This window comes from Salmo salar, unplaced genomic scaffold (assembly GCF_965601325.2).
Source record: "Salmo salar unplaced genomic scaffold, fSalSal1 ptg000686l, whole genome shotgun sequence".
In the NCBI taxonomy this organism is placed as follows: Eukaryota; Metazoa; Chordata; class Actinopteri; order Salmoniformes; family Salmonidae; genus Salmo; species Salmo salar.
The window spans coordinates 146,460-170,859 of record NW_027675463.1 but is presented as its reverse complement, the minus strand read 5'-3'; the positions used below and the strand labels follow the sequence as shown (position 1 = coordinate 170,859).

Below are 24,400 nucleotides of genomic sequence, written 5' to 3'. Positions count from 1 at the left end.
AATTAACCCAATGACTGACCAATCAACAAACTCTTGGTCCACCTTAGTATGAAAAACTGTATCAATCCCACTTTTCCAGCCTGCTGAAGGCGTGGTGGAGTGGTAAACACCACCCCCGGCTCTACCAGGGGCTTGAGGTGGTCTCCCACAGCTCTGCTTATGTCATGTTCTGTGGCCTTGCTGTTCCATTTATTGACAGCCCCTGCAACACAGAAACACATTTAGTCATATTATATACAACACTCAAAGTAATGGATATGGAGCATCTACAGCCTCAGTTACACCTGGCACCTAAATGTGACTTCTGTCATCTGATCACTCCAAGCTGCATTAGGTTCAGATCTACCAGGATGGGCCTTTGACATAGTCTGGACGCAGTCAGGCCACTGAATATGCATAAGCAATGTAAAGAGGTGGGGTGAATGAGGGGAAAAGTAAATTTGACACAAATTACCTTCGTAATAAATCAAATGTTGTTGGTCACATACATTGATGCTTGTCCTTCTAGTTCCCACAGTGCAGCAATATCTAACAATTAATATCTAACAATTTCACAACAAATACCTAATACACACATCTAAGGTAAGGAATGGAATTAGGAATATATAAATATATGGATAAACAATGTCAGAGCAGCATAGACTGAGATACAGTTTATACATATGAGATGAGAAATGATATGCAAACATTATTAAAAGGCCAATGATTTCATGATGCCTGTTTAACAGTCTGATGGTCTGGAGATAGAAGCTGTTTAACAGTCTGATGGTCTGGAGATAGAAGCTGTTTATCAGTCTGATGGTCTGGAGATAGAAGCTGTTTATCAGTCTGATGGTCTGGAGATAGAAGCTGTTTAACAGTCTGATGGCCTGGAGATAGAAGCTGTTTAACAGTCTGATGGCCTGGAGATAGAAGCTGTTTAACAGTCTGATGGCCTGGAGATAGAAGCTGTTTAACAGTCTGATGGCCTGGAGATAGAAGCTGTTTAACAGTCTGATGGCGTTGAGATAGAAGCTGTTTAACAGTCTGATGGTCTGGAGATAGAAGCTGTTTACCAGTCTGATGGCCTGGAGATAGAAGCTGTTTATCAGTCTGATGGCCTGGAGATAGAAGCTGTTTAACAGTCTGATGGCCTGGAGATAGAAGCTGTTTTTCAGTCTGATGGTCTGGAGATAGAAGCTGTCTGATGGTCTGGAGATAGAAGCTGTTTAACAGTCTGATGGCCTGGAGATAGAAGCTGTTTTTCAGTCTGATGGTCTGGAGATAGAAGCTGTCTGATGGTCTGGAGATAGAAGCTGTTTAACAGTCTGACGGCCTGGAGATAGAAGCTGTTTATCAGTCTGATGGTCTGGAGATAGAAGCTGTTTATCAGTCTGATGGTCTGGAGATAGAAGCTGTCTGATGGTCTGGAGAGAGAAGCTGTCTGATGGTCTGGAGATAGAAGCTGTTTAACAGTCTGACGGCCTGGAGATAGAAGCTGTTTATCAGTCTGATGGTCTGGAGATAGAAGCTGTTTATCAGTCTGATGGTCTGGAGATAGAAGCTGTTTAACAGTCTGACGGCCTGGAGATATAAGCTGTTTATCAGTCTGATGGTCTGGAGATAGAAGCTGTTTAACAGTCTGATGGTCTGGAGATAGAAGCTGTTTAACAGTCTGATGGCCTGGAGATAGAAGCTGTTTATCAGTCTGATGGTCTGGAGAGAGAAGCTGTTTAACAGTCTGATGGCCTGGAGATAGAAGCTGTTTAACAGTCTGATGGCCTGGAGATAGAAGCTGTTTAACAGTCTGATGGCCTGGAGATAGAAGCTGTTTAACAGTCTGACGGCCTGGAGATAGAAGCTGTTTAACAGTCTGATGGCCTGGAGATAGAAGCTGTTTAACAGTCTGATGGCCTGGAGATAGAAGCTGTTTATCAGTCTGATGGCCTGGAGATAGAAGCTGTCTGATGGTCTGGAGATAGAAGCTGTTTAACAGTCTGATGGCCTGGAGATAGAAGCTGTTTAACAGTCTGATGGCCTGGAGATAGAAGCTGTTTAACAGTCTGATGGCCTTGAGATAGAAGCTGAATAACAGTCTGATGGCCTGGAGATAGAAGCTGTTTACCAGTCTGATGGCCTGGAGATAGAAGCTGTTTAACAGTCTGACGGCCTGGAGATAGAAGCTGTTTATCAGTCTGATGGTCTGGAGATAGAAGCTGTTTACCAGTCTGATGGCCTGGAGATAGAAGCTGTTTATCAGTCTGATGGTCTGGAGATAGAAGCTGTTTATCAGTCTGATGGCCTGGAGATAGAAGCTGTTTATCAGTCTGATGGTCTGGAGATAGAAGCTGTTTAACAGTCTGATGGCCTGGAGATAGAAGCTGTTTAACAGTCTGATGGTCTGGAGATAGAAGCTGTTTAACAGTCTGATGGCCTGGAGATAGAAGCTGTTTAACAGTCTGATGGCCTGGAGATAGAAGCTGTTTAACAGTCTGATGGTCTGGAGATAGAAGCTGTTTAACAGTCTGATGGCCTGGAGATAGAAGCTGTTTAACAGTCTGATGGCCTGGAGATAGAAGCTGTTTAACAGTCTGATGGCCTGGAGATAGAAGCTGTTTAACAGTCTGATGGTCTGGAGATAGAAGCTGTTTAACAGTCTGATGGTCTGGAGATAGAAGCTGTTTAACAGTCTGATGGTCTGGAGATAGAAGCTGTTTACCAGTCTGATGGCCTGGAGATAGAAGCTGTTTAACAGTCTGATGGCCTGGAGATAGAAGCTGTTTAACAGTCTGATGGCCTGGAGATAGAAGCTGTTTAACAGTCTGATGGTCTGGAGATAGAAGCTGTTTAACAGTCTGATGGCCTGTAGATAGAAGCTGTTTAACACTCTGATGGCCTGGAGATAGAAGCTGTTTAACAGTCTGATGGCCTTGAGATAGAAGCTGTTTTTCAGTCTTTCAGTCCCAGCTTTGATGCACCTGTACTGACCTCGCCTTCTGGATGATAGCAGGCTGAACAGGCAGTGGCTCGGGTAATAACAAAGAACAAATGTGTGTGTCTGAGGGGAAATGAACTTTCATACAGCCAAAAGGGGTGAGAAATTACACCAATATCAGTGAACAATTTGCACTAATGTAAATAAACATAGATGGAACATATTCCCTTTAGCTGACGTGATGAACCGCTAAGGGGACATAAATATTTACCATCTAAACCATGTGTGACCTCTCACCTCTCTGGCTGTAGAAGTGTTCTTCCTAACCAGTCCCTCAACAGCTCTCTGACTGAGCTCCACCCTCACTGGGTCTTCAGAGGAGAGGAAGGCTGAGGAGCGATGGAAGGATGAATGGATCAGTCAGTCAATAAAGTGTAGAACTGCTGTCTATGCTGTCTGACAAAATCACTATTTTAGTAGTTCATTAAAGTAAATGAGGCTTTATGACTGCTGAATACCAACTATCAATCACTTAGATCATGTATTTTCAGGTAGAGACACATCCTTGGGACGTCCTTAGCCGGTGGAAGTTGACATTTTAAATGGTTAAGGTAGGGGTTAAGGTTAGGGTTTAGGGTAGGGATGTACCAAGGATGATGATGTTTCTATATGATAACAATAGAGTAATATATTTAATATGATGTACAATATTCCATGATGTTTCTATATGATAACAATAGAGTAATATATTTAATATGATGTACAATATTCCATCATGTTTCTATATGATAACAATAGAGTAATATATTTAATATGATGTACAATATTCCATGATGTTTCTATATGATAACAATAGAGTAATATATTTAATATGATGTACAATATTCCATGATGTTTCTATATGATAACAATAGAGTAATATATTTAATATGATGTACAATATTCCATGATGTTTCTATATGATAACAATAGAGTAATATATTTAATATGATGTACAATATTCCATGATGTTTCTATATGATAACAATAGAGTAATATATTTAATATGATGTACAATATTCCATGATGTTTCTATATGATAACAATAGAGTAATATATTTAATATGATGTACAATATTCCATGATGTTTCTATATGATAACAATAGAGTAATATATTTAATATGATGTACAATATTCCATGATGTTTCTATATGATAACAATAGAGTAATATATTTAATATGATGTATAATATTCCATCATGTTTCTATATGATAACAATAGAGTAATATATTTAATATGATGTATAATATTCCATGATGTTTCTATATGATAACAATAGAGTAATATATTTAATATGATGTACAATATTCCATGATGTTTCTATATGATAACAATAGAGTAATATATTTAATATGATGTATAATATTCCATGATGTTTCTATATGATAACAATAGAGTAATATATTTAATATGATGTATAATATTCCATGATGTTTCTATATGATAACAATAGAGTAATATATTTAATATGATGTATAATATTCCATGATGTTTCTATATGATAACAATAGAGTAATATATTTAATATGATGTACAATATTCCATGATGTTTCTATATGATAACAATACAGTAATATATTTAATATGATGTACAATATTCCATGATGTTTCTATATGATAACAATAGAGTAATATATTTAATATGATGTATAATATTCCATGATGTTTCTATATGATAACAATAGAGTAATATATTTAATATGATGTACAATATTCCATGATGTTTCTATATGATAACAATAGAGTAATATATTTAATATGACAAATACTATTTTTTAATAGTTTCACTAATTCATTTTAATTAACTTAATCATTATGATTCAACATCAGTTCACCGTCTCACCTCATACTGTGTTGGAGCAGCAGCAGCTGACTGCCCAGTTCACCGTCTCACCTCATACTGTATTGGAGCAGCAGCAGCTGACTGCCCAGTTCAACATCAGTTCACCGTCTCACCTCATACTGTATTGGAGCAGCAGCAGCTGACTGCCCAGTTCGACATCAGTTCACGGTCTCACCTCATACTGTATTGGAGCAGCAGCAGCTGACTGCCCAGTTCAACATCAGTTCACCGTCTCACCTCATACTGTATTGGAGCAGCAGCAGCTGACTGCCCAGTTCAACATCAGTTCACCGTCTCACCTCATACTGTATTGGAGCAGCAGCAGCTGACTGCCCAGTTCAACATCAGTTCACCGTCTCACCTCATACTGTATTGGAGCAGCAGCAGCTGACTGCCCAGTTCAAAATCAGTTCACCGTCTCACCTCATACTGTATTGGAGCAGCAGCAGCTGACTGCCCAGTTCAACATCAGTTCACCGTCTCACCTCATACTGTATTGGAGCAGCAGCAGCTGACTTGATCGTTGATACTAATCATCATGTTTGAATCTGAGAGTAAATAGAGCCGACTACAACTCTAAAAATGAAGGGTTCAACTGGAGTTGTTCTCAGATCCCCTAAGAACCGTAGGGTTCTTGGTCAATGAAAAACAGCCCCAAAAGGTTCTTCAAAGAACTTGTTAGAAGGTGGGTTCATCGAGGAACCTCCGTTGTTGCTGGACTTCTTCCGGGAACTTCGCAATTACAACTGAAAACGATGGTGACAAGTTTGGATGCGACAACAGTTAAAAAAGTTACGTTGGGTTGATGTTTGGCTCTGAATATGTCTCGAAATAATTTATTATAATAATATAACATACTAATAATGAATAACGAAGACAATGATGGTTTTCTGTGAATATCTTCCATAACGTTACTATAGTTAATGAACGTAAATATTAGAAAGCCGGGTTTGACCGTCGGCGTTGTATGAGCTACAGTACAGTACCGTTAGCTAGCTAGCTAACGTTATGTCCTAACTAGGCACAACTAGGTTTGGATTATTTCCTCAACTATATTCTTTCCCATATATTGTATATCGTTTCCATAAAGACAACATGGCTTTACACTCATTAATGTAAGTTTCCAATCTAGAGCAGTTTCACTTTTGTGATAACGAAGCTAACGTTAGCTAGTTCATTAACTAACTAACTAACTAAGGACGGTGACCTGTCCAGACCAGATGTTACAACGAACTGAATCGTCAATGGAGGTCTTCCTCTTTATATAACCTGCTACAGCATGCAATACTATTAACTCACAAGGGGGCATAACGTGACATGGACAATACTATCCCATTTTGGAAACGTTACATGTACAATACTCCCCCATTTTGGAACCGTTACATGTACAATACTATCCCATTTTGGAAACGTTACATGTACAATACTATCCCATTTTGGAAACGTTACATGTCCGCCCCCTTGTGGAGGGAAATTAATATCTTAGATGGTAGCTGTAGATGGGATTCAAATGCATAATGGTATTAATACAGTGTCTAGACTACCTCTTTTGTATAAATGCCCTTCAGAATCCAAACACAGTATTGCCATGCAGCAAAATGTTGAATATAATCTTTCAAGTCAGCCTGATAAAATATTGAACAATTTGTGTACAAAGATATCTTGTGTCGGGTCACGTCAATTCGAATCTGGTATCAGAACAAAATAGTCAGCACATAGTAACTTCTGATTTCTTTGTACTTTAATTAATGCAACCACTTGAATGGTAAATATGTTGTACGTATATACGGGCTCACTGTAACACCACGCAGGGCAGACAGAGAACTCAGTTACACATCCTTTGCTTTTCATTAAATACTCTGACAGAGATAGTTCCCGCTCACTGCTGACCTGTCAGAGGGAGGATGAGCGTGGTTTAAACTTACTCATCCTACCGTTGGCGTGCAGGTTGGTCCCAACCTCGAGACGCCTCCTGTTGCCGGGCGTAGTTATTATCTTTGGCAGTCGATTTATCTTGTGACTGCACAATGCACAGTTCTCTAAAACCCCGACACCCCTCCGCATATACATTTCACCCATATCCTGCCCTTATCTTCCATATCCCTGATTTACAGCATCTGCATTCTTTCCATATGACTCAACATCCCATGAGACCCTTCCTCTCACACAGCAGTATGCTCTTATCATATAGAGTATAAACTTAATATTATAGCATAGCTTCTTTGTTATATTATATAGGTTATGCAAACAAATAGTTGGTCAAACCCTAGCTATCTTGAAATGTGATATTAGGCCTGTATGGCAGTACTGTTACTGTATGGCAGTACTGTATTGGCTAGTGCTTTCTCCAATATGTTCTTCTATTTTACATTACATTGTATGTTGATGCCATTTATCTTTCGATATTTACTTAATATATTTTAATGCTTGTAATTCTTTGACACATTTTCTCTTCCTTTGAAATTCTTATAGGACAGAACATGGACACAATGCAATTGGGATCAAGAAGAAGGTATTGGGAGGCGTAAACAGGGCGGATTCCGGATTCCGGATGTTTTAACATTAAAATTGTCATCTAGTTCCAAAAGATTCTAGATATTTAAACCCAGGGCATACCTGGCAGCACATTTAAAATCATTGGAATTCACCACTTCTGAGAGTCACACAGACACTTTTCAGAATGAGGTCCTTCTTCCAATAGAGTTTAACCAGGTACCGTGTTTCACACAGAACCCACAGTCACCCTGGCCCCTCACCCCTACAGACCAATCCCCACTGTGATCAATTCAGTGTCAGGACAGCTCTAGGTCGCCCGCAACCGACCAATGATAGGTGTCTGAGTCGACTGACTCTCAGATCATCCTCCACTGACTCGGCCCTGTTTACGCCTCCACACAGGAATACACACTCAGAGCCTACTGACTGGGCCCTGTTTACACCTCCACACAGCAATACACACTCAGAGCCTCCTGACTGGGCCCTGTTTACACCTCCACACAGGAACACACACTCAGAGCCTCCTGACTGGGCCCTGTTTACACCTCCACACAGGAATACACACTCAGAGCCTCCTGACTGGGCCCTGTTTACACCTCCACACAGGAATACACACTCAGAGCCTCCTGACTGGGCCCTGTTTACACCTCCACACAGGAACACACACTCAGAGCCTCCTGACTGGGCCCTGTTTACACCTCCACACAGGAATACACACTCAGAGCCTACGAGGATTTTCTATAAACTCCACTTTGCGTGTTTCACTCACCTCTTTATTTTTTTAAAACTATGTTCGAGATGTGGTATCCACTCGGCTCGCTGCAAGGTGGGTCCATTTGCTCTGTTCCCGCAGTGTGGTCTCCCTGAGATCCCAAGTTAGAGGGATCCCTTGTGGACCATTTACCCAGGTCACCAGGAGCGGTCACCAAGTCAAGATTCACATCCCCATATGTGGTGGTTAATTTCTTTAATATCAATTGAGACAAACTTATCACACAAGTCAGAGTTATTCTAAAACTAAATCTTTATTCACTTACTAATACGGAAGCAGGTCAAAACAACACACACATATAAAGTCAATCAATTGAGTGTTCTACAATAATGATGGCTGGTCGAACAATCACCCCCAGATGATTCATTGAGAGATGAATCACCCCCAGATGATTCATTGAGAGATGAATCACCCCCAGATGATTCGTTGAGAGATGAATCACCCCCAGATGATTCGTTGAGAGCCACGATACAAAAGTACAAAGGTATTTTACAGCCAAGATACACCCCTTTCAACCTAAATGACCAACAACAGATGTATAGAACGGGTCACAAGGTTAAGATTTGTATGAAAGATACTTATAATTCTCAGCAGACAGTATCTGCTGTAAAAACAGTACTCTTTGTGTAGAGACCAGGGTCTGGCCCTGAGGTCATCTCTCCCTGGTACCATATAGAACAGAAACATTAACTCATGCTCTGGAATGCAGTCTCTAGGTTTTATCACCCAAAAGACATTGTAAATCTCCTGTCAGTGTTTTCTCCCAGAGGCCCATCCTCAGTAGAACACACAGACACAATAGTTCTAAGAACCCTCTATTCTGTTGCATTAAACTCACTAGCTTCTAGAACTCTCATCTTCCTAAAACTCACTAGCTTATAGAACTCTCCTCTTCCTAAAACTCACTAGCTTCTAGAACTCTCCTCTTCCTAAAACTCACTAGCTTCTAGAACTCTGGTCCCCTTGGAACGAGCCCAAACCAAACTCATCTCCAATACGGAAAAACGTGCAGTCAAAATAAGATCCATGGTAACGCACTGGCTAAACACAAAACACAAATCTTTATGGCTGCCCACCCTTGTGAGAATGAACCCTGATATTCTAAAAGCAGGGCAACAATGTCAATATAATTGCACAAAAAAATTGTCAGTTGGTTGCATAAATAATTATCATTACTAAATGTTACATGAAATGTAAATATGAAATATTTGGTGGGATATCCCCAATGTCAAAACCCAGTTTTAACTTGTCTACATCAATAACCAATATGCAGAAACAGTTTGGGATATATTGAAAAACTAAACATAACATGTGCTATGAACACAAACATCTGCCACAATAATCATATTACTTGTTTTTTTTTAAACAAGCTCCTTATAAACTGCACAAGCACCAGAAACGCTGTTGTTTTGACAAGTAGTAATAAATCACTGATATCAATTAGGGGGGAAATCAGGTTGTACATGCTGTTGAAACTAACACAACTAAAAAAAAACACATGGAAATGGGAGATATCTTTCACCTCACTGGTTAGAGGACAACCTGCAGAAGACAGTCAGCTACATTTTGGAGTGATACATTTAAATGTCGGGGTCGCTAAACAAAGGAATGATCAATTGTGCAGAGAGGAGGGAGATGAGGTTGCACGTCCTGTTAAACTAACAGCTCAAAATCCACATGGAATCTGTGAATAATGTGTACATCCCTGGTTAGAGGACAATTTGTAGAAAACAGCTAGCTACATTTTGAAGTGTTGCATTTTGATTCAAGTGGGTCACCAACGTGGTAAGTGGAACACAACTCTTCTTTTGTTAGTCACTTTTTGTTAAATCACATAAATTGTACTCTTCCAATTCAGAGCCTGGATTTTCCCCCTGAGGCTAATATCCATATCATGTTGAAATCAATAGAACAGGGGACAAACGTTTAGGGTTCTACATTGTGACATCATTAAAATACTCCTTCTACAATGTTAAAACATTCTACATTGTGAGATTTAATTTCATTTATATCATGAAACAACTCCTTCATGTATGTATTCTCTGATGTTTGATCAGATGTCTTTTATCGGTGAATCTCTTCCCACATTGACCACAGCTATAAGGTTTCTCTCCTGTGTGTAATCTCTGGTGTAGAGTCAGAGAGCCAGATGTTGTAAAACTCTTCCCACATTGATCACAGCTATAAGGTTTCTCTCCTGTGTGTAATCTCTGGTGTAGAGTCAGAGAGCCAGATGTAGTAAAACTCTTCCCACATTGATGACAGCTATAAGGTTTCTCTCCTGTGTGTGTTCTCTGGTGCACTGTCAGCTGTCCAGATTGACAAAAAACGCTTCCCACATTGATCACAGCAATAAGGTTTCTCTCCTGTGTGTATTCTCTGGTGTAGTGTCAGATGGCCAGATGTAGTAAAACTCTTCCCACATTGATGACAGCTATAAGATTTCTCTCCTGTGTGTATTCTCTGGTGTAATGTCAGATGGCCAGATGTTGTAAAACTCTTCCCACATTGATCACAGCTATAACGTTTCTCTCCTGTGTGTGTTCTCTGGTGCACTGTCAGCTGTCCAGATTGACAAAAACGCTTCCCACATTGATCACAGCTATAACGTTTCTCTCCTGTGTGGATTTTCTGATGAATTTTAATGCCTGATGAGGTGAATCTCTTCCCACAGTCAGAGCAGCAGTGAGTTCTCTTCCCTGTGGATCTCTGCAGGTGTTTATTGAGGTGTTCTGATCTGGAGCAACTCTTCTCTGCCTCTTCAGCATCATGAGGTTGTTGAGGCTCCCCAGAGGACCCACGATATTTCAGTATCTCTCCTGTGTGAACAACAAAGTCAGACAGATGATTAAAGGCCCACAACAGCGGTAATCCACTGTAAAAGGTGATGCCAACAGCGGAGCCATGATGTTGTACAACAATTGACGTCTGTAATGTCATGTTAAAATTGTTGGACAAATGTCTTAAAATGAGCAAGAATAGTCATATTTTGTCTTGTTTTCACATTAGTAGTAACATCGATGATTGTAGGCTAGAAATAAGTTATTCATGTTGTTGAAACTCTAAGCAGTGTGCCGGACGACTTTTGGTCTCCAATATAGGCCCCTTTCTGTGTTTAATAAAATTGCGGCACGAGGACAATTTGATTGCAGAAACACCTCCCTGCTAATGAGGAAACCGATAGTTATGGATGTGGTATATCTGGTAATGAAGAAACCACTAGTTATGGATGTAGTATATCTGGTAATGAGGAAACCACTAGTTATGGATGTAGTATATCTGGTAATGAGGAAACCACTAGTTATGGATGTAGTATATCTGGTCATGAGGAAACCACTAGTTATGGATGTAGTATATCTGGTAATGAGGAAACCGCTAGTTATGGATGTAGTGTATCTGGTAATGAGGAAACCACTAGTTATGGATGTAGTATATCTGGTAATGAGGAAACCACTAGTTATGGATGTAGTATATCTGGTAATGAGGAAACCACTAGTTATGGATGTAGTATATCTGGTAATGAGGAAACCACTAGTTATGGATGTAGTATATCTGGTAATGAGGAAACCACTAGTTATGGATGTAGTATATCTGGTAATGAGGAAACCGCTAGTTATGGATGTAGTATATCTGGTAATGAGGAAACCACTAGTTATGGATGTAGTATATCTGGTAATGAGGAAACCGCTAGTTATGGATGTAGTATATCTGGTAATGAGGAAACCACTAGTTATGGATGTAGTATATCTGGTAATGAGGAAACCACTAGTTATGGATGTAGTATATCTGGTAATGAGGAAACCACTAGTTATGGATGTAGTATATCTGCTAATGAGGAAACCACTAGTTATGGATGTAGTATATCTGGTAATGAGGAAACCACTAGTTATGGATGTAGTATATCTGGTAATGTGGAAACCACTAGTTATGGATGTAGTATATCTGGTAATGAGGAAACCACTAGTTATGGATGTAGTATATCTGGTAATGAGGAAACCACTAGTTATGGATTTAGTATATCTGGTAATGAGGAAACCGCTAGTTATGGATGTAGTATATCTGGTAATGAGGAAACCACTAGTTATGGATGTAGTATATCTGGTAATGAGGAAACCACTAGTTATGGATGTAGTATATCTGGTAATGAGGAAACCACTAGTTATGGATGTAGTATATCTGGTAATGAGGAAACCACTAGTTATGGATGTAGTATATCTGGTAATGAGGAAACCACTAGTTATGGATGTAGTATATCTGCTAATGAGGAAACCACTAGTTATGGATGTAGTATATCTGGTAATGAGGAAACCACTAGTTATGGATGTAGTATATCTGGTAATGAGGAAACCACTAGTTATGGATGTAGTATATCTGGTAATGAGGAAACCACTAGTTATGGATGTAGTATATCTGGTAATGAGGAAACCACTAGTTATGGATGTAGTATATCTGGTAATGAGGAAACCACTAGTTATGGATGTAGTATATCTGGTAATGAGGAAACCACTAGTTATGGATGTAGTATATCTGGTAATGAGGAAACCACTAGTTATGGATGTAGTATATCTGGTAATGAGGAAACCACTAGTTATGGATGTAGTATATCTGGTAATGAGGAAACCACTAGTTATGGATGTAGTATATCTGGTAATGAGGAAACCACTAGTTATGGATGTAGTATATCTGGTAATGAGGAAACCACTAGTTATGGATGTAGTATATCTGGTAATGAGGAAACCACTAGTTATGGATGTAGTATATCTGGTAATGAGGAAACCACTAGTTATGGATGTAGTATATCTGGTAATGAGGAAACCACTAGTTATGGATGTAGTATATCTGCTAATGAGGAAACCACTAGTTATGGATGTAGTATATCTGCTAATGAGGAAACCACTAGTTATGGATGTAGTATATCTGGTAATGAGGAAACCACTAGTTATGGATGTAGTATATCTGGTAATGAGGAAACCACTAGTTATGGATGTAGTATATCTGGTAATGAGGAAACCACTAGTTATGGATGTAGTATATCTGGTAATGAGGAAACCACTAGTTATGGATGTAGTATATCTGGTAATGAGGAAACCACTAGTTATGGATGTAGTATATCTGGTAATGAGGAAACCACTAGTTATGGATGTAGTATATCTGGTAATGAGGAAACCACTAGTTATGGATGTAGTATATCTGGTAATGAGGAAACCACTAGTTATGGATGTAGTATATCTGGTAATGAGGAAACCACTAGTTATGGATGTAGTATATCTGGTAATGAGGAAACCACTAGTTATGGATGTAGTATATCTGGTAATGAGGAAACCACTAGTTATGGATGTAGTATATCTGGTAATGAGGAAACCACTAGTTATGGATGTAGTATATCTGGTAATGAGGAAACCACTAGTTATGGATGTAGTATATCTGGTAATGAGGAAACCACTAGTTATGGATGTAGTATATCTGGTAATGAGGAAACCACTAGTTATGGATGTAGTATATCTGGTAATGAGGAAACCACTAGTTATGGATGTAGTATATCTGCTAATGAGGAAACCACTAGTTATGGATGTAGTATATCTGGTAATGAGGAAACCACTAGTTATGGATGTAGTATATCTGGTAATGAGGAAACCACTAGTTATGGATGTAGTATATCTGCCTGGAGCAAAAAATGGTGAGCAAAGATTTTCGTTTTCACAATGTATTCTGAATATTACAGCACAAGATCAGGAGTGCTACTCAAGGAAACTCACATTAAGCTCTGTGTCTATTCACTAATTCACCACCGTGGGGGAAAACTCAGGGAGTTCTCAGAGGCTGACAGCAAAAATAGCCTCCATTTACAGGTTGCTTATGAGTGCATTTCACACTACTTTGGATTATAACTGTAAGGCTCGTTTGAATGTCCTGTTAAATATAATATAATAGTCTTCCCTGTGGCTCAGTTGGTAGAGCATGGTGTTTGCAACGCCAGGGTTGTGGGTTCGATTCCCACTGAAGGCCAGTACAAAAATAAAAAAATGTATGAAATGTATGCATTCACTACTTTAAGTCGCTCTAGATAAGAGCGTCTGCTAAATGACTAAAATGTAAAAAAATAATGTTTGTGTTATTGTTGCAAATCAACTGCTTTATACTTAACACTTCAAATGCTATTTGGCTAGCTTTGCCATCAGCCTGACAATGAGGGTTTGTCCACTAAGTGTTTAACATAACTTCACCTAACAATAACATAGACCTACTGTAGGACCCATAACTTCACCTAACAATAACATAGACCTACTGTAGGACCCATAACTTCACCTAACAATAACATAGACCTACTGTAGGACCCATAACTTCACCTAATAACAACATAGACCTACTGTAGGACCCATAACTTCTAACAACAACATAGACCTACTGTAGGACCCATAACTTCACACAACAATAACATAGTCCTACTGTAGGACCCATAACTTCACCTAACAATAACATAGACCTACTGTAGGATCCATAACTTCGCCTAACAATAACATAGACCTACTGTAGGATCCATAACTTCACCTAACAATAACATAGACCTACTGTACGATCCATAACTTCACCTAACAATATAGACCTACTGTAGGACCCATAACTTCACCTAACAACAACATAGACCTACTGTAGGACCCATAACTTCTAACAACAACATAGACCTACTGTAGGACCCATAACTTCACCTAACAACATAGACCTACTGTAGGACCCATAACTTCACCTAACAATAACATAGACCTACTGTAGAACCCATAACTTCGCCTAACAATAACATAGACCTACTGTAGGACCCATAACTTCACCTAACAATAACATAGACCTACTGTAGAACCCATAACTTCGCCTAACAATAACATAGACCTACTGTAGGACCCATAAATTCACCTAACAACAACATAGACCTACTGTAGGACCCATAACATCTAACAACAACATAGACCTACTGTAGGACCCATAACTTCACCTAACAATAACATAGACCTACTGTAGAACCCATAACTTCACCTAACAACAACATAGACCTACTGTAGGACCCATAACTTCACCTAACAATAACATAGACCTACTGTAGGACCCATAACTTCACCTAACAACAACATAGACCTACTGTAGGAACCATAACTTCACCTAACAACAACATAGACCTACTGTAGGACCCATAACTTCACCTAACAACAACATAGACCTACTGTAGGATTCAGATTCAGATCAATAACCTAAACCACAAGGCCAAATCTACACTGGAGGAGCTTACCAAGATGACATTGAATGTTCCTGAGTGGCCTAGTTACAGTTTGGACTTAAATCATCTTGAAAGTCTATAGCAAGACTTGAAAACGGCTTTCTAGCAATGATCAACAACCAACTTGACAGAACATGAAGGATTTTAAAAATAATAATGAATATTCACATGAAGATCAGTCTCCTATTGGATGACATCACGACTTCCCATCAAGCCAACTCCTTGAAGGCCTTACTATGACATCACTCACTCCTTCTAGTTTGCAGTTGTTAAAAAAACACTATTTTGCTCAAAACATTTATTTGTTTCCCTTTAGTGTGTTTATACTTTACTGCATTTATATCACTTTTCAACAGGAAAAGTTTAAAAAAAATCACTGTAGGACTTCATGGACAATTCCGACAGTACAAAAACATATTCAAGTGTAGAATGTCCTTTTAAAAATCACACATTAGTTCAACAACTGCAGAGTTTGTGTCCCTGTTTTATAAGATAGTACTCACTGTATTTACTGGTGTTAATCAGATCAATGTCCCTGTTTTATTAGATAGTACTCACTGTATTTACTGGTGTTAATCAGATCAATGTCCCTGTTTTATTAGATAGTACTCACTGTATTTACTGGTGTTAATCAGATCAATGTCCCTGTTTTATTAGATAGTACTCACTGTATTTACTGGTGTTAATCAGATCAATGTCCCTGTTTTATTAGATAGTACTCACTGTATTTACTGGTGTTAATCAGATCAATGTCCCTGTTTTATTAGATAGTACTCACTGTATTTACTGGTGTTAATCAGATCAATGTCCCTGTTTTATTAGATAGTACTCACTGTATTTACTGGTGTTAATCAGATTAATGTCCCTGTTTTATTAGATAGTACTCACTGTATTTACTGGTGTTAATCAGATCAATGTCCCTGTTTTATAAGATAGTACTCACTGTATTTACTGGTGTTAATCAGATCAATGTCCCTGTTTTATTAGATAGTACTCACTGTATTTACTGGTGTTAATCAGATCAATGTCCCTGTTTTATAAGATAGTACTCACTGTATTTACTGGTGTTAATCAGATCAATGTCCCTGTTTTATTAGATAGTACTCACTGTATTTACTAGTGTTAATCAGTTCTCCAGTCTTCTCTTCTTCGTGCTCCTCTAATGTGACAGTAATCTCCCCCTCTTCATCTTTCACTCCAAAAACTGCATCTTCCTCCTTTTCTTTCACAGTAACATCCTCCTCCTCTTTCACTCTGAACGCGTCTTCCTCTTCTTTCACTGTAACGTCTTTCTCTTCTTTTTTCACGGTAACAGCCTCACCCTCTACTTGTTTTTGTATTGTAACAGCCTCCTCCTCCTCCTCCTCCTCTTTCACGAGAGCTTCTTTCTCCGTCCAGCAGACCTCTTCTTTAGCAGGAGGAGAGTAGCTTAGTGAACTCATGGTCGGGGATGTTAGCTAGCTAGGCTAGTGCTAACTTAACCAGCCAGCTAGTTGACTTACAACGTAAATATTAAATTAAATGGGGTAGCTAGTTGTTTCCACATAAGTATGTTTAAAGCAAAGTGACAAATAAACCACGAAATTGTCTAAAGAACTTGAATGTTCCGACTTTGTCGGCTAGCGAGCTACCGAGGTGGCTGCAGTTGTTGAAGAAGCGTTCCGTCCACTAGATTATACGTCACACTAGAAACATCGCCTGAAAGACACATATCGCCATCTGCTGTCTGGAGGGAGGAAACGCAGTTGAGGAGGGAAAACTATTTTTATTCTTCATTGAATTATAATATTATAAAGCAGTTCAGGGAAACGTTTTTTTCTCTATTAAATATGAATATTATATCAACACGTACAAAGAGCAACAAGTGTTGTTTGATTAGTTCATTTTTTTATGAGAATTTAAAACAAACTCTACATCTACTCCACATCTGTATTTCTGACTCAGTCAAAAAACTAGATATCAAAATAAGCACCTAGTTATTAATACCCTTGATAAAGATGAGCAAAAATGTATCAAATAAATCAACTTTAACCACTACCAGGATATTTTAGCCCAAAACCTGGTTACCTCTCTGCTAGGAGGCTGAAACTTGGCCATAAGTGGATCTTCCAGCAAAACAAAGAAATTGTAAATTGGGCACAAAATCAAAAATGTTCTATGGCCAACTCAGTCTTCGGACTTGAACTCCATTGAAAACCTGTGGTTTGAATTGAACAGGGCAGTCCACAAGCGCAGACAAAATAAATCAAGGACCTGGAGAGATTCTGTATGGAGGAAGGGTCTAAGATCCCACCCAATGTGTTCTCTAATCTCATAAAACATTTCAGTGTCATTATCCTCCCAAGGGGAGAGTGCTGGAGTATTGAAAACATGGGTAGCAATAATTCAGACCCCTGCCTTTTGAGAATTACATGTTAAACTAAATCTCTTTCTCTGAGCAATTGTATTAGTATAAAATAATATAATTTCCCTTTTTTTTTTGGTGTAACAATACATCATGTAGATGTATATAATGAACAGACTAGGTCTATACTGCTCCTACATGGTGTAACAATACATCATGTAGATGTACAGTGGGGGGAAAAAGTATTTGATCCCCTGCTGATTTTGTACATTTGCCCACTTACAAAGAAATAATCAGTCTATAATTGTAATAGTAGGTTTATTTGAGCAGTGAGAGACAGAATAACAACAAAAAAAATCCAGAAAAATGCATGTCAAAAATGTTATAAATTGATTAGCATTTTAGTGAGGGAAATAAGTATTTGACCCCCTCTCAATCAGAAAGATTTCTGGCTCCCAGGTGTCTTTTATACAGGTAACGAGCTGAGATTAGGAGCACACTCTTAAAGGGAGTGCTCCTAACTGTAAAGGGATAACTAGAGGTGAGATATCTGCATTATTATCAGGATTACAAGAAGAAACAACAACTAGAGGTGAGATATCTGCATTATTATCAGGATTACAGGAAGAAACAACAACTAGAGGTGAGATATCTGCATTATTATCAGGATTACAGGAAGAAACAACAACTAGAGGTGAGATTTCTGCATTATTATCAGGATTACAGGAAGAAACAACAGCTAGAGGTGAGATATCTGCATTATTATCAGGATTACAGGAAGAAACAACAACTAGAGGTGAGATATCTGCATTATTATCAGGATTACAGGAAGAAACAACAACTAGAGGTGAGATATCTGCATTATTATCAGGATTACAGGAAGAAACAACAACTAGAGGTGAGATATCTGCATTATTATCAGGATTACAAGAAGAAACAACAACTAGAGGTGAGATATCTGCATTATTATCAGGATTACAGGAAGAAACAACAACTAGAGGTGAGATATCTGCATTATTATCAGGATTACAGGAAGAAACAACAACTAGAGGTGAGATATCTGCATTATTATCAGGATTACAGGAAGAAACAACAACTAGAGGTGAAATATCTGCATTATTATCAGGATTACAGGAAGAAACAACAACTAGAGGTGAGATATCTGCATTATTATCAGGATTACAAGAAGAAACAACAACTAGAGGTGAGATATCTGCATTATTATCAGGATTACAGGAAGAAACAACAACTAGAGGTGAGATATCTGCATTATTATCAGGATTACAGGAAGAAACAACAACTAGAGGTGAGATATCTGCATTATTATCAGGATTACAGGAAGAAACAACAACTAGAGGTGAGATATCTGCATTATTATCAGGATTACAGGAAGAAACAACAACTAGAGGTGAGATATCTGCATTATTATCAGGATTACAGGAAGAAACAACAACTAGAGGTGAGATATCTGCATTATTATCAGGATTACAGGAAGAAACAACAACTAGAGGTGAGATATCTACATTATTATCAGGATTACAAGAAGAAACAACAACTAGAGGTGAGATATCTACATTATTATCAGGATTACAGGAAGAAACAACAACTAGAGGTGAGATATCTGCATTATTATCAGGATTACAGGAAGAAACAACAACTAGAGGTGAGATATCTGCATTATTATCAGGATTACAGGAAGAAACAACAACTAGAGGTGAGATATCTGCATTATTATCAGGATTACAGGAAGAAACAACAACTAGAGGTGAGATATCTGCATTATTATCAGGATTACAGGAAGAAACAACAACTAGAGGTGAGATATCTGCATTATTATCAGGATTACAGGAAGAAACAACAACTAGAGGTGAGATATCTGCATTATTATCAGGATTACAGGAAGAAACAACAACTAGAGGTGAGATATCTGCATTATTATCAGGATTACAGGAAGAAACAACTACTAGAGGTGAGATATCTGCATTATTAGCAGGATTACAGGAAGAAACAACAACTAGAGGTGAGATCTGCATTATTATCAGGATTACAGGAAGAAACAACAGCTAGAGGTGAGATATCTGCATTATTATCAGGATTACAGGAAGAAACAACAACTAGAGGTGAGATATCTGCATTATTATCAGGATTACAGGAAGAAACAACAACTAGAGGTGAGATCTGCATTATTATCAGGATTACAAGAAGAAACAACAACTAGAGGTGAGATATCTGCATTATTATCAGGATTACAGGAAGAAACAACAACTAGAGGTGAGATATCTGCATTATTATCAGGATTACAGGAAGAAACAACAACTAGAGGTGCGATATCTGCATTATTATCAGGATTACAGGAAGAAACAACAACTAGAGGTGAGATATCTGCATTATTATCAGGATTACAAGAAGAAACAACAACTAGAGGTGAGATATCTGCATTATTATCAGGATTACAAGAAGAAACAACAACTAGAGGTGAGATATCTGCATTATTATCAGGATTACAAGAAGAAACAACAGCTAGAGGTGAGATATCTGCATTATTATCAGGATTACAAGAAGAAACAACAGCTAGAGGTGAGATATCTGCATTATTATCAGGATTACAGGAAGAAACAACTTCAGGTGAGATATCTGCATTATTATCAGGATTACAGGAAGAAACAACAGCTAGAGGTGAGATCTGCATTATTATCAGGATTACAAGAAGAAACAACAACTAGAGGTGAGATATCTGCATTATTATCAGGATTACAGGAAGAAACAACAACTAGAGGTGAGATATCTGCATTATTATCAGGATTACAGGAAGAAACAACAACTAGAGGTGAGATATCTGCATTATTATCAGGATTACAGGAAGAAACAACAGCTAGAGGTGAGATATCTGCATTATTATCAGGATTACAAGAAGAAACAACTTCAGGTGAGATATCTGCATTATTATCAGGATTACAGGAAGAAACAACAACTAGAGGTGAGATATCTGCATTATTATCAGGATTACAGGAAGAAACAACAACTAGAGGTGAGATATCTGCATTATTATCAGGATTACAGGAAGAAACAACAACTTCAGGTGAGATATCTGCATTATTATCAGGATTACAGGAAGAAACAACAACTAGAGGTGAGATATCTGCATTATTATCAGGATTACAGGAAGAAACAACAACTAGAGGTGAGATATCTGCATTATTATCAGGATTACAGGAAGAAACAACAGCTAGAGGTGAGATATCTGCATTATTATCAGGATTACAGGAAGAAACAACAGCTAGAGGTGAGATATCTGCATTATTATCAGGATTACAGGAAGAAACAACAACTAGAGGTGAGATATCTGCATTATTATCAGGATTACAGGAAGAAACAACAACTAGAGGTGAGATATCTGCATTATTATCAGGATTACAGGAAGAAACAACAACTAGAGGTGAGATATCTGCATTATTATCAGGATTACAGGAAGAAACAACAACTAGAGGTGAGATATCTGCATTATTATCAGGATTACAGGAAGAAACAACAACTAGAGGTGAGATATCTGCATTATTATCAGGATTACAGGAAGAAACAACAACTAGAGGTGAGATATCTGCATTATTATCAGGATTACAGGAAGAAACAACAACTAGAGGTGAGATATCTGCATTATTATCAGGATTACAGGAAGAAACAACAACTAGAGGTGAGATATCTGCATTATTATCAGGATTACAGGAAGAAACAACAACTAGAGGTGAGATATCTGCATTATTATCAGGATTACAGGAAGAAACAACAACTAGAGGTGAGATATCAGCATTATTATCAGGATTACAGGAAGAAACAACAACTAGAGGTGAGATATCTGCATTATTATCAGGATTACAGGAAGAAACAACAACTAGAGGTGAGATATCTGCATTATTATCAGGATTACAGGAAGAAACAACAACTAGAGGTGAGATATCTGCATTATTATCAGGATTACAGGAAGAAACAACAACTACAGGTGAGATATCTGCATTATTATCAGGATTACAGGAAGAAACAACAACTAGAGGTGAGATATCTGCATTATTATCAGGATTACAGGAAGAAACAACAACTAGAGGTGAGATATCTGCATTATTATCAGGATTACAGGAAGAAACAACAACTAGAGGTGAGATATCAGCATTATTATCAGGATTACAGGAAGAAACAACAACTACAGGTGAGATATCTGCATTATTATCAGGATTACAGGAAGAAACAACAACTAGAGGTGAGATATCAGCATTATTATCAGGATTACAGGAAGAAACAACAACTACAGGTGAGATATCTGCATTATTATCAGGATTACAGGAAGAAACAACAACTAGAGGTGAGATATCTGCATTATCTGCTTGATGCTGATCATGGGAGGATCAGGACAGTCATGGGAACATCTGCTTGATGCTGATCATGGGAGGATCAGGACAGTCATGGGAACATCTGCTTGATGCTGATCATGGGAGGATCAGGACAGTCATGGGTACATCTGCTTGATGCTGATCATGGGAGGATCAGGACAGCCATGCTGCTTCAGGTAGTTGTGCAGCACAGCTGTAGCAATGATCACCTTGCAGCAACTTCTTGGCTTGAAACCAAGTGTATTGCGAAAACACTGGAATCTATTTTTCCATACGCCAAACACACGCTGGACCATCCCTCTCGTGTGGATATGAGGTCTGTTGTATCTTTGCTGCTCAGCTGTTGTGGGATTTATGTCTGGAGTGAATAAAAAGTTACTCTAGTAGTCCACTATGTTGTCCTCTCTGAAACTGAGACCAATGAAGAGTTGAGGGAAATCCTTCAATGGTGAGTTGCACCTTTCCAACAGGCAACAATGTTTGAGAACTCTAAATGAGGATTAGCATCCACCCTGAACATTGATGGTTGACCAGTTGTTATGGTTACGGTACTCCTCATCATCAGGAGTTGATGGTAAACCAGTTGTTATGGTTATGGTACTCCTCAGCATCAGGAGTTGATGGTAAACCAGTTGTTATGGTTACGGTACTCCTCAGCATCAGGAGTTGATGGAGAACCCGTTGTTATGGTTACGGTACTCCTCAGCATCAGGAGTTGATGGAGAACCCGTTGTTATGGTTACGGTACTCCTCAGCATCAGGAGTTGATGGAGAACCAGTTGTTATGGTTACGGTACTCCTCCGCATCAGGAGTTGATGGAGAACCAGTTGTTATGGTTACGGTACTCCTCAGCATCAGGAGTTGATGGAGAACCAGTTGTTATGGTTACGGTACTCCGCAGCATCAGGAGTTGATGGAAAACCAGTTGTTATGGTTACGGTACTCCTCAGCATCAGGAGTTGATGTAAAACCAGTTGTTATGGTTACGGTACTCCGCAGCATCAGGAGTTGATGGAAAACCAGTTGTTATGGTTACGGTACTCCTCAGCATCAGGAGTTGATGGTAAACCAGTTGTTATGGTTACGGTACCCCTCAGCATCAGGAGTTGATGGAAAACCAGTTGTTATGGTTACGGTACCCCTCAGCATCAGGAGTTGATGGACACTTGATGGGAACATGACATCCATCTAACCAGCCAATCACTCCTGGGAACTGCCCACATTCAGATATTCATATTGCACTTTATAGTTGGCTTGGCCAGCAGCATCAGGAAACTAGATGTAAAGACTCCTCCTGCAGACTTTATAGTTGGCTTGGCCAGCAGCATCAGGAAACTAGATGTAAAGACTCCTCCTGCAGACTTTATAGTTGGCTTGGCCAGCAGCATCAGGAAACTAGATGTAAAGACTCCTCCTGCAGACTTTATAGTTGGCTTGACCAGCAGCATCAGGAAACTAGATGTAAAGACTCCTCCTGCAGACTTTATAGTTGGCTTGGCCAGCAGCATCAGGAAACTAGATGTAAAGACTCCTCCTGCAGACTTTATAGTTGGCTTGGCCAGCAGCATCAGGAAACTAGATGTAAAGACTCCTCCTGCAGACTTTGTGAACTATTAAACACACAGTTGCTTCACTGGCACCGACACAAATCACCAGTTTCACAATGAAAGATTCCAGATGCCAAAAACCTCACAGTGATCAGAACTTGGAGAGAATTGGGTGAAGGCCTTCCTCTTTGAGACAGAGAGGAAAGTCTAGGCTCAAGCAGAGATATGTGGGAAGGTGTTTCACCTGAGCTGGTCCAGGTTCTATTTAAGAGTTTCTGGCCCAGTGCTCCAATGCATTTTCTTTGTACATACGAAAGCGGCCTCAAGGTAATGTAATGGATTCCTCCTATCCACAAGTACTGGTCTGGCCTCTGTAGTGCATGCTGGTCTTCCTTTAGACATTCCACATCATCCAGGCTCCCTCACAAACAGCACTAAGTAGAAGTTAAACCTGCCTCTTTGAAAGATTCATTTAATCTTCCATTTAGTCCTGGAGTAGCTCTAATCCTCCCTCTTGCAATCGCCTTTGATTTGTCCAGAACAGTCTAAATCTACGACTATTTTAAGATAAGTCTGTGCAAGTCGCTTTGAGTTAAGACAGCTCAAACAAGCATTTTAGTCTGGGACTAAGCTTAAGCCTTCTATGTGAAACCGGCTCTGTGTTTTATATAATATGACTAAATGTGTTTCTGTGTTGCAGGGGCAGTCAAGAAATGGAACAGCAAGGCCACAGAACATGACATAAGCAGAGCTGTGGGAGACCACCTCAAGCCCCTGGTAGAGCCGGGGGTGG

The 24,400-nt window shown here is 38.9% G+C and overlaps 1 pseudogene; it reads right to left on the bottom strand.

Annotated features, from left to right (window-relative positions):
* Positions 1-8,116: 8,116 nt before the first annotated feature.
* Positions 8,117-23,989, bottom strand: LOC145877089 (uncharacterized; annotated as a pseudogene).
* Positions 23,990-24,400: the final 411 nt, after the last annotated feature.